Source organism: Papio anubis, chromosome 12, assembly GCF_008728515.1.
Source record: "Papio anubis isolate 15944 chromosome 12, Panubis1.0, whole genome shotgun sequence".
Taxonomy (NCBI): domain Eukaryota; kingdom Metazoa; phylum Chordata; class Mammalia; order Primates; family Cercopithecidae; genus Papio; species Papio anubis.
The window spans coordinates 12,394,145-12,410,104 of NC_044987.1; the positions used below are offsets into that span (position 1 = coordinate 12,394,145).

The following is a 15,960-nucleotide window of genomic DNA, read 5'->3' on the forward strand; positions in this document are numbered from 1 at the left end:
GAACAAGAACATAATTTGGTAGCGTTGTGATAGTTAAAGCCTGTTTTGAGTAGCTTAATGGGGAATGATAGGAGAGGAATTGGAAACACTGAGGAAATCCAACTCTTGAGGTTCCTGCAAAGGGAAGCAAAGAAATTGGATGAAAACACCTGGGGAAAGTGAGGTCAGCCTAAGGGGTTTGTTATTGCTGCTGTTTTTGATTAAGAGAGATTACAATATGGTTATGTGCTGATGGAAATGGTCCAGTAGAGAGAGAGAGTTTCATGTTTTAGGAAAGATAGCAAGTATTCCTTAAGCAATTTTGTTGAGTTGGCAAATAGTGGTAGTATCTAATGTCCAGGTGGAAGATTTGGCTTCAAAGATAATATAAATTATTTTCATCCATAGTAACAGGCATATTTAGGGTAGTAATGCTGCTTGGGGAGGGAGTAGATACAGCAGTGAGGGCCTCTGTAAAATTCCATTTTATCACTTAGTTTCTCCATGAAGTAGGAAACATTATGTCATAAAATCTCAAAAATTGTTCAAAAGAAAATGAAGCCCAGGTATATGCCTCTATAAATATTTATCCAAAAAATAAAACACGGTCACACATAATACAAAAAGTATGCCACAAATGTTCTATTTTAGGAGTTTTTCTGCATGAAACACTTGAGATTTTAGAATAGGGATCTAATGTCTTTTCAACTAGGGACACTTCTTTTCCTGGTGAATGTCTCTGTATTAAGCACAGGCATTCTTCATTGCTTCATTAACCTTCAGAGTTATTCAAAAATAGGGATATTTTATATAAGTTTTTCTATTTGCCAATTAAATGTGCATAAATGTAACTTTTTAAGATGTTATATGTGGGTGGAGTAGTTTCTATGCAAAATCTTTAGCCATCTCTTGCTCTTCATTTCAACAAGATGACTGGCCCCCATCATCTGGTCAGTGTTGTCAATTTGGTACTCTAGATATTGGCTGCAATTCTTAAACAGATATAAACAGGAGCTTCCACTATTCTTGTTTATAATAAGTACACAAACTTAAATCAGAGATAGGAAGCACCTATATGATTTTTTAAAAAGACATAGTGAACCCTTTAATCTAAATTCTGTTTCTTCTCTGGTATTAAAAAAAGTCACTTTTTGGAGGTTAGAAACTATATTTTAGTGCTTTGCTTGAACAAAATTGACAAAACCCAACTCAGGTATTGCATAAATGTTTTGCAATTATAATGATCTTAGTTTGGGCTGCTATAACAAAGTAGTATAAACTGGGTGATTTATCAACAACAGGAACTTATTTCTGACATTTCTGGAGTCTATAGGTTCAGCATGTAGGTCCAGAGTACCCGCATGGTTGTGCAGGTTCCTCTCCTGAGTTATACACTGCCAAGTTTTTGTTGTATCCTCACATGGTGGAAAGAGAGTTCTCTGGGGTCTCTTTTATGAGGACACTAATGCCATTCATGAGGGCTCCACCCTCGTGACTTAATTTTTTCCCAAAAGCCCCACCTCCTAATACCATCACATTGGGGGTTAGGATTTCAACTTATAAATATTGGAGGGGCACGTATATTCAGTCCATTGTAATAATAAAACATATAAGATAGATATTTTAAAAATACTTTTTAAGATTCTTTCATATTAGTGATCAAATGAATTTGAAGCAAAAGGGGAAAAACAATAGTATTGAGCTCATAGGGTTGTAGGGGAAATGAAGTGATATTGTCCATGTAAAGTAACTTAGTGCAATGCATGGCCCATGGTAAGTGACTAATACATTACTGTAGTAGGTATAAGATGGTGATGGGGTTCCTTAAGAAAGATTCCAAAAAATTGACAAAATTAGGGGACTGTTCTTAGTTAGCTGCTGTGTGTGTGTGGTTTGTATGTGTGTGTTGTGGGCGGGGGGGTGACAGATTACTATAGCCAGCATCAGTTTATCAAGCACGAATTTAAAGAATGAATTAAAAGAAACAATTCATCCAGCTTTTATGTGCCAGGTACTGTAGTAAGTATGTTAGACACATATCGTATTTAGTCCTTATGATAGCCCTGTACAGTAAGTTGTATTAACCCAATTGCATGAATGAGGAAATTGAGTTGGGGGGAAATGATTAAATGATACAATGGGAGAGCTCTCTGCAATTTGTCAAGTAAATTAAAAGACTGAGCTTATCTACTAAGCTGTCCATAAAAGAGCAAAATCCTCACCAAGGTCACTATGGGATTTGATTCCTAAGTCCTCAGTCTTCTTTTCACTATACTAAGTTACTGACTTGATCATCTAAATCCACCCTAAATTCAAATGCATGTTGCTGGTGTGATCAGAATCAAGGAGTTTGCTTACTCTGCAATTAGTCATGGAATTTGCCTCTGAACATGTATGTAGAGATGGTTCACTCTTTTGTACTGGTAAAGGGTGAAGACAAAAGGAAAATCTCACCTTTTGTCCCATGGAAGAAAAAGGTCTTCCCATTCCAGAAGACCATAGTATAGTTTCCTTAAAAACAAGCTGTTTCAAACTGAAACGACTCTTGCTGTGGTTGATGAAAAGCACAATATTCCTTCTCTCTTCCTGTAGGAATGCAGAAATAGGAAAAGAGAAAGAAAAGAAAAGAAAGAGTAAAAGAAAAGAAAGAAAGAAGGAAGGAAGGAAGAAAGAGAAAGAAAGAAAGGAAAGAAAGAAAAAGAAAGAAAGAAAGAAAAAGAAAGGAAGGGAGGCAGGGAGGGAGGAAGGGAAGGCGGAAGGAAGGAAGGAAGGAAGGAAGGATCTAATTTATTTTTTTCTATTCAGAACAGAAAAAATCAATTAGAACAATAACTTTTTTTTTTCTCCCAAGGGGAAAACCAAGTTGTAGCAGCTCTTTGGAGACTTGGAAGGACCCCATTCATTTATGGCAATCAGTTGTTGAACACTGAGCAACTTCATTTATAAATGGAGGAGAACAGTTTGGCTGGCAGAACAACTTACAACTATTATATTTTGTACCTTAGTTTATTCTAGAACAAATATATATCAATATAAGCATTTAGAACACTTATTATGGAAATGTCAAACCTCCAGTTTTTAACCCTTTGAGTTTTTTTTGTTTTTTTAAAGTTGTGAACATGTAAACTCTTCACTGAGTCTATAGCTGACCCCATGAAAATAGGAAAAAATGATGCCAGAGCCTCAAAATATTTCTTTCTTTCTGTAACTTGGATAGAGAGGTGGAGAATTCTCATTCTGGAAGGGAGAGAACTGCCTGGGTTTCCATTCTGAGTTTAGTATAAGAATAACTCTGTGCAAATATATGAAGGTTTTATATTTTTCAATAGTGAGAAAACAATTTGCTCACCTACAACCACCAAGGCCAGTTTAGAACAGGAGCAATTTAAGGTAGTTTTAGCATGGGGCTTAATGGCTAGAAAGAGTAACTCAAGATATAAATTAGTTACTAGGAGGAATTGTGATCTTCTTTTTCCCAGAGAATGTGAAAAATCTGCTCAGCATCCATTTTGGATGACGTAGGTGCTCTTCCGTCTAGAAACAGGCACCTGCACTCATGATTCTCGTGGGCCCAGAAGATGTGGCAGAAGTTCTTTCCCCTTCTCCATCTCAGGAGTTATTTATACAGTGTATGTATTTTATAATTTATGCTACAAGTGAATCACAATTTCTCATCGTTCAGTGGCCAGCTCACTTGTTTCATTTGGCTAATTGTAGAGGAACTGAACTCCCCGGAGAGAGGGAGAGAAACAGGCAAGAGGGCAGAGGCCCAGTGGTGCTCCCACCAAGGAGCCTGTGACTCAGCCCTGAGTTCCCCCACCCCCAACCAACTTCATCAAACCACAGCCCCCCTAATGCATCGTTTAACATTTTCTTTAGTGGTGCAACCTTGTTCTGAGATTACAGGGAATGCTGAGTTTTATTAGCGTTCTTTCAACAAACTCATTTAATTGTTGCTGCCCCTTAGCTAGTGCTGAGTCACTCTCAAACTTCATAGCATTCCACGACAGCTCATCGTTCTTGACGTTCCTTTTTTCTTCTTTTCCTTTTTCCTTTTTAAAGTTCTCTTAATATTTTTTATTCCCAGCAGACTTGTCTTGGGACAAAATTGAGAAGAACTCATAAACTTGGCTTACTCGCTTCTGCTCCTCAGGTGAGTTTAATTCCTATTTCTATTATGCAATGTTATTGAAAAATATTTTCCCAGGTTTCTGTTGAAGAACTGCCTTTTTTGATCTCTTTCGATGCTGGCACTCTTTTAGAATTAACCGTGGAAAAACTTGATGACACTTCCATCCTTCTTGTAAAATTCATCTTTGGAGTAATTTTACAGTGTGCGTTTTCCCCTTGGACATTTTAAAGAGCTGGATTTCCGTCTCTTTGCAGAGCATCATAGCAGCTGTGTCTCATTTGCTTTGCAAGGGCATTTGAAGAAATTGCTATTTTGTAAGCTGCTTAACATATGAAATAATTGTTTTAAAGCACTTTACAGTTTGCTTAGTGCTTTTTAAAATGACAGTTGCTTCACCCTGTCATTTCTTATAGAAGCACAGGATGTATTATTTACATTTTTCAGAGAAGGAAATAGATGTACCGAAGACATAACAGCGGCTTGGCAGGGCAATTAATCTCCTAAATTAATCAACAGATTAAAATCTCTCCCTTCAGATCCTTTAATACCTATGACCAGAAAGCCTCATACCTTTTGACCTAAACAGGTAGACAGACATACCCGCTTTGCTTCACAGCAATGTGCAGTCTAGCTAGTTTTAGATATACCCTAAGAAGCTGCCTCAGTGATTGGAAGTCAGAACACTGTTTGGACAGATTAAACATTGTTTGGCTGTTTTTATTAAAAGTGATGTACTGGGTGGCTAAAAGCACTTGTTTTGGAGTCGGATTGCTTGGGGTTAAATCCAAATTCCAACTTGTGTCAGCTGTTTGGACTTTGGTGAATTAACCTCTCTCAGCCTCATTTTTCTTACGTGTAAAATGGGAACAATAATTGCAAATTCATGGAATTATTGTTGTGAGGCTTAATTGAATTAATCCCTATAAAGCTCTAAGCACACCACCCAGCACACAGTAAGCCTTCAGTAAATGTTAGCTGTTAGCATATAGTGGTTCAAAAGGTGGTTACCTGGCCATTTTTCCTGAGGTTCATTTAGATTGATTTGTTTCATGAAATTATACATCTGGCCCAGTCAAGACCAGATATCTTAGTGGTCTTGATAGATAGTTGGTGGGTAGACAGAACTTGTACTAGTGCTTTCTCTGCTTTAGAGTGCTGTGATAATTACAACATCTCATTCCTCTCTCTAAAACACAAAGTGGCAATGTTGTTCCTCCTGAGTAATTTGCAACATAGACAAAGGACCCCATTCAGTACAGCCCATGGTATTCAACCTAGCACTTTTGGAAGGGTAGCACACAAAAAGGCAAAAGACAACATGGGTTTTCTTAAAGTTCAAGGAGAAAGTAAAGTGCAGAAGTAGTACCGACCTGTGTAGTTGTGAACTGACTGTCGTTAGAACACATAGGACTCAGTCCCACATCTGCTTCTCACTCCCTGGGTAAACTGGGCAAAGCATTTTGCTTCTCTGTACCTTTGTTTTTCCTATTATAAATGGGAATGATAATGCCTGCAGGATGACCAACTTGTCCCTTGGCCATTCCCATGGCAAGTGCTATGTCCCAAAAGCCTCTCAGTCCTGGGGAAAACTAGGATGGTTGGTCACCCTAAATACCTACCTCTCTTCTCTTACTGTGGTCACCATATGAGCAACAGAATAAAAGTGCTTTGACATTTCATGAAATGAAGAATATAATAATCAACTCAATTCTGAACACCCAAGTTCCAGAAATAGTGCTTTGGGGTATTGGAAGAAAAACATAGCAATACAGTACATTATAGTACCTTTGTTCTTAAGTAAGAATAATGCACCTTAATTCTTGGTGCATCATTCTTGGTGCTGAGAAATATGTAACTGGAACCATGTTTTATATCATCCTTATGTGTTTACATACATGTAATTGAAAGTACACAAGAGTATTTATATACAACATTTAAGACAAGTACTTTCAGGTTGTCATGAAGATAATTTGCATTGGAAAAAGCTCGTATGGATCATCTTTACTTCTTGAAAAGTTCTGTTTTGTACCCAAGGCATATTTTGGATGTGATTGCCATTTACAACAAATTGATTGGTTTTAGAAAACCTCAAAGGAAAACAAAAAAGTCTGAGGAAGGCGTCATAATTGATCATCTACTTGGTATCAAAAAATAAGTACCCATCAAAGAATAATAGTACGTTGCCAGTAATTAGTGTGAAGCAGCAATGGAGTTCCAGAGATATGCAAAAATATCAACCAATGTGCATACTCAAGAATTAGAGTAGTTTTCACAAAATGATTCATTTGGTTTGCTTTCATGTCATACAGAGATTACACTTGAGTGGAACTTCAAAATGTATAAGCATGTATTTGCTTGAAAAGTCAAAAGTTTGTTGATTGACTTTTATTTGTGTTTCACCCAGAGGCATCTGACTAGAATTAAGCCAATGCAAACCCTATAAATGCCAAAGTGAGGTTTCTCATAGATATACACAGCAAAGATACAAAACACATATGCAGTATGTATTAGTAAGAGCATCAAAATTAGCAAATTTCATTAAACTCAGTTGCTTATGTAAATACAGAGAAGTAAGATGTATTTAAACAATTAGCCTCATTTTTGCTCATTTTGTGCTTGGCTTTTGAAGTGGGACATGCAAACCTCCGTTAAGGGAGATTAAGGGAACTGAAGACCCTGAACATGTCACACACTCTTTCTTCATCTACCCTAGAGGACCAACTGCAGGCCTGGATACATGGTACTCAGTAAAGCCTTGTTAACTTACATTGAATGTTCTTTGTATTAATAATCATTCGCAATAACATAATGAAACCAAAGTGAGAAGGGCATGGCCTAGCATTCCACATTCAACTTTTCCCCAAGGAATGAACTACTTTACCTCTCAGGCAGAAGCAAAGAACTCATTCAAAAGCAGAGCTGAAGGCTGTTGGAGTTATTGTTGTTTATATTTCTCTGGACAGAGGAGTAATTATGTTGGCTTTAAAGGCCTTTTCTTCTACCTTCCATCCTGGCATGCCAGTGCTGGAAGAAGCCTCCATTCTGTTCCTACATTTTACAAATGGAAACCCAGAGAAGGAAACTATTTGCCCAAGGTCACAGATGCAGACCTTCTCAGATATTTGTTAATCCTAATTTAATTTCCCCACATTTCACTGAATAGAGCTGCAGGTGATTTTCTTGGCCTTGGCCCTTTTTTAGTTTAGGAAATACCCTCCTTCCTAGATCCTTCCCACCATCCAGTGTTGTCCCAATCCCACCACTTCTTAGACAACTCTCCTTCCTTCCAGTGCTTTCAAATGGCATTTTCTTTGCTCTCATCTAGAACACCTGTACATTCATTCCAAGGTTTCAAGACAAGGGAATCTTCTCGTTGACCCAAAGTGCTTTCTTTGATATAGTGATGCATCACTCCAGGCTTCTACCAATTTCTCTGAGGCTTCAGGTGTGAGTCAAGGTTTTGCTTTATGGTTAATTTAGCTGGTGATGAGAGCAAGCTGAAACTTGTGAGGAGAGACATAAGTTGCAACAAACCGAGGTCAGAGCTGGAACAGAACCTCCAAGAAGACAGATTGCCTGTGGCTCTGAGAGCATCATTCCCTCGACAATAGTGATGCAGACAGAAAGTAGAAAAATGACAGTCTCCTTTGAGGGGCAGATGAGGGCACAAAGGTTTTTCAAAACTCAGTCCCACAGAGAGGAAATCTGCTTGAATTTATTCAGGCCCCTTCCTTTTAAATCCTGATTACCCTTGGCTCTGCTAGGTGCTGAAATTTATGCATCAGCGACAGGTGATTCTTATGTAAGAATGGACTCTCGGGCGTGATAAATTTGGTCTTGAGAAATCTCAGCTCAGTGGCTACAGATGGCAGTGTCATGATGGCAGAGTTAGAGAGCGGCAACCTGCTGGGCTGTGGGCTGTCTGTGAAATGGCTACTCAGTTCAGAACTGTCTGAGCCAATTCTTTGAGCCCCAAGGTCATGACCAAGGGGCACAGCCCAACTGTAAAGTTGACATTCATTCTAGCAAAATTCTTCCTTCTCCCTTGCACACTGCATCTGGCTCACTCAAGGGTCCCTCAAGAATTGGGTTGTAACCTGTGTTCTTTGTGAATACCTTTATCATTTGGGGTCTCTGTCTATCATGACTAGTCCTGTTAAAGGTCAATTCTATACTTGTAAAGAATTGCTTACACTAGAGGTTTTGCACCAACTGGGTTGGGTTGGCCAAGGAGGCATTTCTGTGCACTCATCCCAGTCAGGTTCTATCTGTGATCTAGGTTCCTTTTTAGTGGCAACTTTTAGTTTGCAGTTTCTTAACTTTAGTTTTGAAGAGTTTTGAAATCCCTCAAAAGTACACATGCACACAACTGTGAACATATATGCCTCTCTAAGGAAAGGGTCTACCACTTTTATAAAATTATTATAGGAGTCTGAGACCCAGCAAATAATGAGTCACTATTGTAGATGGAGAAAATATTCTGAAGCAACCCTTGTTTCCTTTCAACTAGATTTCCCACTTTGAATTTTGGATTGAACCTGATCAGAGGTAAGCAATACCAGGCAAACTTGGGTCCTGGCTTAGACCCTGCCTCTACATTTCCTGAGTATGTGAGCTTAGACATGCCACTTCTGTATGTCTCACATCCTTAGAAAATTGATAAAATGGGGAAAATATTACCGGCCTCATTATGCCATTGAGAATTAAACGAGAATATGTGTAAATCGTGCAATGCACCTGGCATTTGAGAAGTATTCAAAAACCAGTAGCTAATAGTGGTGGGAGCCCCATGGAACTCATGTCCCCAGACTATGTGGGCTGATGGCCAATGCCGTGTGTCTTCTTTCCTTCTGCATTTTTAACTTTTTCCTGCCTTTGTCTATTCACTGAGTCATTAGCTGCCATTTTATATTCCTCATAAGTATCAACATATTTTAACCACAACTCTTTTAAAATGTTTTTATAGATTTAGGGGGTATAAGTGCAAATTTCTTACATGCATCTATTGCATAGTGGTAAAGTTTGGGCTTTTAGTGAACCCATCATCCAAACAGTGAACATTTTACCCAAGGGGGAATTTTTCAAGCGTCACTCTCCTACTCTCCCACCTTTTAGAGTCTCCAATGTCTATGATTCCACTCTGTATGTCTGTGGGTGCCCATTGTTTAGCTCAAACTTATCTTATAAATGAGAATATGTGGAATTTTGACTTTCTAGTTCAAGGTTATTTCCCTTAGGACAATGGCCTTCAGTTCCATCCATGTTGCCGCAAAAGACATGATTTCATTTTTTTTTTTTTTAAGACTGAGCAGTAGTCTATGATTTAATCACCACTTTGAGAGTATGTCATCTCATATTCTGAGATGCCATATCCTCATCTTTAAGCCCACTTCTTATGGGCAAATAATAATTGTCATTAGACTCCCAGAACCCCATTAACAAACGTTACTTTTCTTTGAAATGAACCTGTTTTAATAATTTTTAAAATTTATTAATAATATGTAATGTATATTTTAGCTACAGACATTTTCTCTGCCTTACTTGTCTTTCTCTTCTCCATTATTATTCCTCATTCTTCTCTCCAAAGACCTCTGCAAACATGACTTACCTTGGAAACTATAAGAAAGGATGGCCTCATGTGAGGATACTCATCATCCTGACATTAATGTGCTTCTCTTCTATTTGGCATTTGAGTCCAACAGTATCTGATCTCAGTCCTTCTTTTTAGAATCAATATTTTCATAGCAAGTGTAACATCATCCTAAATAGGGAATCCCATTTTTTTTAAAGCTAGAGATGGCAGTTTGGTGAGATTGGCCAAAAATAATTTGAAGAAAGAATGCACTAAGGGTGAAAATGTTATGTTTATGAAAATATTATGAAAGCTAAATGTGATGCACTTGAAAAATATGGCAGGATATTTCATGGTATATTCATGAAATCTGTATCCAAACTATATCAATAAATACATGTTCAAGGGAATATAAAAATTTCTTCCATGTATGCATTTCTGTTCATCTAACTCATTGCTTAACCACAGAAGGTAGTAAATAAATGTTTGTTAGATGGATATTTATATTTATATTACAATGTAAATAACTTATTACTTATATTTTATTTATATTATGCAGATAAGGAAAATACAATAGTCCCCTATGTAATGTGTTGATGAACATAATATTTTGGAAGCTCAGTTAACTGATAAACCACTAAAAGAAAGTGCCTTCTATGTTTGTTTTCTATGACAAATAGAAATTTTACAGACTATGGATGTAAGGCTTTTGAGTGAACCTTTGTGAGTGTGTGAATTACCATTTAGTTTGTTAGTTGTTTTGTCATTACATTCGTTCAGATAGAATAATTCTTTAGAAGGCCACAGCAGTCTTGTGGACATGCACCCTTCCCTCTTTATCTCAATCTTGGATTTCATAAAAGAAATAACAAGCAAAATTCGAGTGGTATCAGCCTGCCTGATTCAGGGGTGTCCAACCAAGTAAGGGCAGAAGCATGTACTGTAAGAAGTTTCAAGATCCTGTTGTCCCAATGGGATGACTCGCCTGAGAAGTCAGGGCGGAAGGATAGCAGCTTGGCTGGGATATAGCTGCCTGCATCAACCAACGTCTTCATTAGGTGTCGCTGAGCCTGGGGCATTGGGGCATTCAGAAGCAAGTGGGCATGTGCAAGGGTCATAGAAACAGGAAGGTCACAAGAGCAAAAGAGAATGAAACAAAGAATTTATCTCCCAAAGGAACAGTGTCATTTTTCTTTCCTTTATTGCTCTGAGAGTCCTGTATTCACCTTTGGTTACTCAATACTGTATTTCAGGTGTGTTCCCCATATCCTTGCTTATACTGCTCATTAACCCTCCTTGTTTTACAAAAACATTTAAGCAAACACAACCTTGGTTCTTACCTGGTATTTCTGTTAGGGAATGAGAAAAAGTAATCCATATTTATTGGACATCTATAGGTGCCAAGTGACTTTATGTACTCTCCAACTCAACATGCTTTAGATGGAAAAAACTGAATACGAGGAAGTTAAGCAACCTATCCAGAGCTTCCGCCTAGGTGGTAGGACTGTGTTTGCGACCCTTGGCTGTCTGCCTCTGTATTTCTACGTGGTAACTCCTTAGGACAAAAAGAAAGTTCTAAGAACCTGGATAAAAGGACATGCTTGGTGATAAGAAAGATTCTGTTTGAAGATTTGTTTTCTTGTTTCCATGCACTCCTTTTGTATGCAGGTCAATACAGGGGAACACTCATTTTTTCTCCACATATGTAAGCTTGAGTCTTCCCCCATCTTTCCTGCTAATGCAACTACAAAGGTTCCATGTTAGAGATCAGGGTCCATGACTTCCCTTCTGGTATAGGGCAGGCCAGTATGGTTATGGGAGGTAAAAATGTGGAACAGAGACGGATTTGTCAGAGCCAGATCAAAGGGTTCTGTATGGCCAAATACTGGAACTCCTTGGTTTTCCTTTTATTCATCTTGATGTTTAAAGTAGTTGCACTTGAGCTTGAATTTATTCTAAAACAATGTTGTAACTCACTTCTGGGTTCCTTTTTCAAGTAGTTTATTTAGTGTTTAAATTCCTGTGCCTTGAAAGTTTCTACCTTGAAAGTTTCCCAGATGCCTTTCCTCCTCATCCTCTATCCCTGCTGCTCTTTCCCACTGAGCTTGAATCCCTGGTGCAAAATATTACACTGAATGCCAAGTGCAAGGCAACAGATATCTCTGTGAAAACTAAGTTAAACAAAATCTGACCACTTCTAAGAACTTGCTGAAACATACTGAAACACCTCTTGTGTTAGTGCCAAGGTCAGGGAGCCCAGACTACACTTGAGCACAGGCATTTGAGTCTATCAAATGAGTCAATCAAATGGGAATGTTGGGTTTTTTGGTCTGATGCATGTCAATATTGCTATGTGTAAAATATATCTGTTTGCTGTATCGCAATTTACCATCACACTAAACCATAAGTTGAAGGAGTGACTGATGTACTGAGTACATTTGTCTTTATAAGAAGTTCCTTGTTGCAGAGGCAGATGAATTTTGTTGAAGATTTTTTAGTCTCCTCTTTCTTCCTTTCCTCATCTCTCCCTGCTCACCTGCCTCCTTTGTGCTTCCTTAACACTTCTACAAGAGAAGTAATTTCTCTTTTTTTTTTTTTTTTTTTTTTGAGACGGGGTCTTGTTCTGTTGTCAGGCTGGAGTGCAGCGGCACTATCTCATCTCACTGCAACCTCTACCTTTCTGGTTCAAGCGATTCCCTTGCCTCAGCCTCCCAAGTAGCTGGGACTACAGGCGCAGGTCCCCACGTGCAGCTAATTTTTAAAATATTTTAGTAGAGATGGGGTTTCACCATGTTGGCCAGGATGGTCTCGATCTCCTGACCTCATGATCCACCTGCCTCAGACTCCCAAAGTGCTGGGATTACAGGTGTGAGCCACCGTGCCTAGCTGAGATGTGCTTTCTCATTACTCATGGACAATGCTAGCACACATCCAATTATTTGTGTATCATCCACCTTCCTTGCTAAAGTGGAAATTCCATGCAGACCTGTTTTCTCAGTCATATATAATTCATCTGCAAGTCACTGGTGCCAAGCACAATGGTTGGCACAAACTAGGCATTCAATAGATACTTGTTGAATGAATGCAGGATACAATGAATGGAAGAAGCACACTAGTTTATTTTGCTTCATGTTTGGCTTTGCTGAAACATTCCTATTTTTTTTAGTATTATTCACTCATACTGCTTCTCTCTCTTCCTCAGTCAATATTTAGTGAGTGTCAGGCACTGGACTAAGTGCCAGGATGAGTGAGATGTGGTCCCTTCTCCCATGGAAGGTCCAGAGTGGGCTGCAAGTATCATGTTAGTTCTGAGTCAGTCAGCCATACTTGGTGAATCACCAACCACTGTGGGTGGAGCCTTGAAGTGGCTCTTTGTGGGAAGATGCAGAGGAGGAAGATATTTTCCTCATTCGCGAGGCTCTCACAGCTCATAGGATAGTGAATAAATAAGTACATGAAATACATAATATATGTATTTTGCTAAGCACATAAAATATGCCTAGCAAAAAGAAACAGCGGAGTATAGTACAAATGACTGGGGATACCTTTAGAGGTAAAACAATGAGATTTTCTACCTTATGTGAAATCTCCCTGACTTGTTCAGCTAATATGTAATTTATTTAACAACTATTTTTTCTGTACTTCTGTGTGCCTGACAGCATGCCAGAGATGGGCACATGGCAGTGAACAAGACATGTGTGAGACCTGCGTCTAAGGAAGGTGCAGGCCAAGATGTCTGACTCAGAGGTGAAAATGAGAATAGTATGAGTGAGAGACATGAGAGTGAGAGAGTAACAAGGGAGGAGAGAGACAGTAAGAAAGTCAGAAACCACGTCTAAGGGCTCTTAGTGCTCCATTTTTAGGCCCAAAGAATTCTGAAGATGGCGGCTGTCACTTAAAGAATTTTAACTCTCTCCCTTAGAAACTTTTTCAAGAAAAAGCAGGGTATTGTTGAGGTGACAGAACCTGCGTATCTTACCCTCTTTGTGCTGCTATGACAGCATACTGACTGGGTAGTTTTTAAGAAATTGAAATTTATTTTTCATATTTTTGGAGACTGGGAGGCCCAAGATCAAGGTGCTGGTGGGTTCTGTTGCCTGGTGAAGGTTACATCCTCCAGAGGGGTACAGCCTCCTCTGTGTCCCCACATGGCAGAATGATGTGTGAAGCCTCTTTTGTAAGGGCCTTAATCCCATTCATGAGAGAGGACCCTTCATGGTCTAACCACCTCTTAAAGGCCCCACGTCTTAATACTACCGTATTGGCAACACCTGAACTTTGGAGGGGCCACATTCAAACCGTAGCAGTGAGTTTAGTAGAATTACAACAAATGTTTAAATAGCATCAGCAGTCTAGGTTATTGGTAGGCTAGCTTATTTCCAGATGTCTTGTTTAACTGTGACCTAAGATTTCCAGTTAATTTTAGAGTTTAGCTCCACCATCTCTACTATTCATACTCTATTGACCTTTTTTTTTTTAAAAAAAGTCTGTTCACATTTTTAAAATAGCTAGACGCGTCCAATCTTGTGTTCGTTTAGTACGTATTTGGTACTTGCTATGTGTTAGACGGGGTTCTATACCCTAGTAATTCATTAGCCCAAAATCACTACCCTGTGTTAGGATCAGTAATCTTGGCCTTCCCTTCTAAGATACATTTCAATGTGTCTCTGAGTCTTTAGACTCCAGCTTTTGATAAGAGGACTTATAATAAGATTTGTGATTTACTTTTAATTTCTAAAGGAATATGGAGCACAGTTGAATAACATAAACTCTAAAATTAAAACAATTTGAGATTTTCAAAAGCGTGGCCCTTTTAAATTGTCCTAAATCACCACTTTATTTTGTCAGGCTCACTGGCAAAGGCAAAACAGGGCTCAAGGGGCAATTACCTTCTATACCATGGCTAAATGAAGTGTGTTTTCTTTTCAATATTGACTGAAATCTCGATACATTTTGGGCACATGGCTAGGCACTTTAACATGCATTATTTCTTTGCATTGTTCCAATAGCCTTGTGAAATATATCTCATGATTATTCCAATTTTATAGATAAGAAAATTGGGGCTCTAAGTGGCTAAGGTAGGCATCCAACACCATACACCTAATAAATAGGATAGAGAGGACTGAAATCCAGATTTATTGACTCCAAAGTCCTTTCTTAGGTAGAAATCTCTTTCAGAACATTCTTATTAAGACTTAGAGCATTTTCTTGGTGACTCTAAGAAATGCTTCTGTATCTGAAGACAAAGGAAAAGTTAATTTGGTTTTGGATTTTGCCTTCTATAACCATTGGGGTTTGTTGGGTGTTACTATCACTTGCCATTTTTTGTCCTCTACACTTAAAATATGCTATACAGCTCCCTTCAACTCAGCCATCTGTGCTCTTGGCTTTTAATTTTCATAAAAATGGCTGGACACTTTCTTCTTATTTCATAAGTACCCAAGGCCAAAGAGAGATATTTTACTGGCATTTTTCAGTCATCTTTCCCTAACATTGTTTTTCATATCTGTTCCAAAGTCTTTATATTACTCTGCCTTTCTTATGTGCGTGTGTTGTGTGTGTGTGAGAGACGGAGAGAGAATATATTTGTTATATTATTTGTTATAGTTATTATGCTAATATATTGATTATAATTATGATACAAATGTATTAGAAATGAAAATGATATGTTTTAATCATTTAGAACCAATGCTCAGAGAATGTCCTTACTGGTTGGTTTTAATAATTAAAGACTACAAGGAGCAAGGGTGAATAGGAAGCAGCTTCTGAATTTGAAAGGTGTCCAAATGATAGCCCAAGGACCAAAGACAGCTCAAACCGGTTTGAATAGTTCATTTTATATGGCTTATATACAGACCTACCAAAAGTCAGGGAATTGGATTAGTCATGGGTATAGAATTTTACAACTTCAAGGTGCATTTAAGATCCAACCACTACATTGTAGAGAAGAAACTGTGTTCTGGAAAGGTTAGTGATTTTCCCAAAGTCAAACAGGAAGTCAGAACATGATCTAAACGAGCAATTCTCAAACTTTTATCTGTAAATAGACTGAGATTAACCCCTCATCAGAAATATGACTTACAAATATTTTCTCCCATTCAGTAGGTTGCCTTTTCACTCTGTTGATTGTTTCCTTTGCTGTGTGGAAGCTTTTTATTTTATGTGATCCTACTTGTCTATTTCTGCTTTTATTGCTTGTGTCTTTGATGTCATATCCAAAGTGGCACTGCCAAGGACCAATGTCAAGAAACATTTTTCCAATTTTTTTTCGAGTAGT

General features: G+C 38.3%; 1 long non-coding RNA gene across 5 annotated transcripts in view; it reads left to right on the forward strand.

Annotated features, from left to right (window-relative positions):
* LOC108582066 overlaps positions 1-15,960 on the forward strand; it is a 242,817-nt gene that overhangs the window by 184,418 nt on the left and 42,439 nt on the right. For 4 of the 5 annotated variants that reach the window (XR_004177323.1, XR_002517260.2, XR_004177321.1 and 1 more), the window contains exon 4: positions 4,070-4,132. This is a non-coding gene — a long non-coding RNA (uncharacterized LOC108582066). Of the gene's footprint in view, positions 1-4,066; positions 4,133-15,960 lie in introns of all 5 variants that reach the window. The other variant, XR_004177320.1, reaches the window with a different exon arrangement.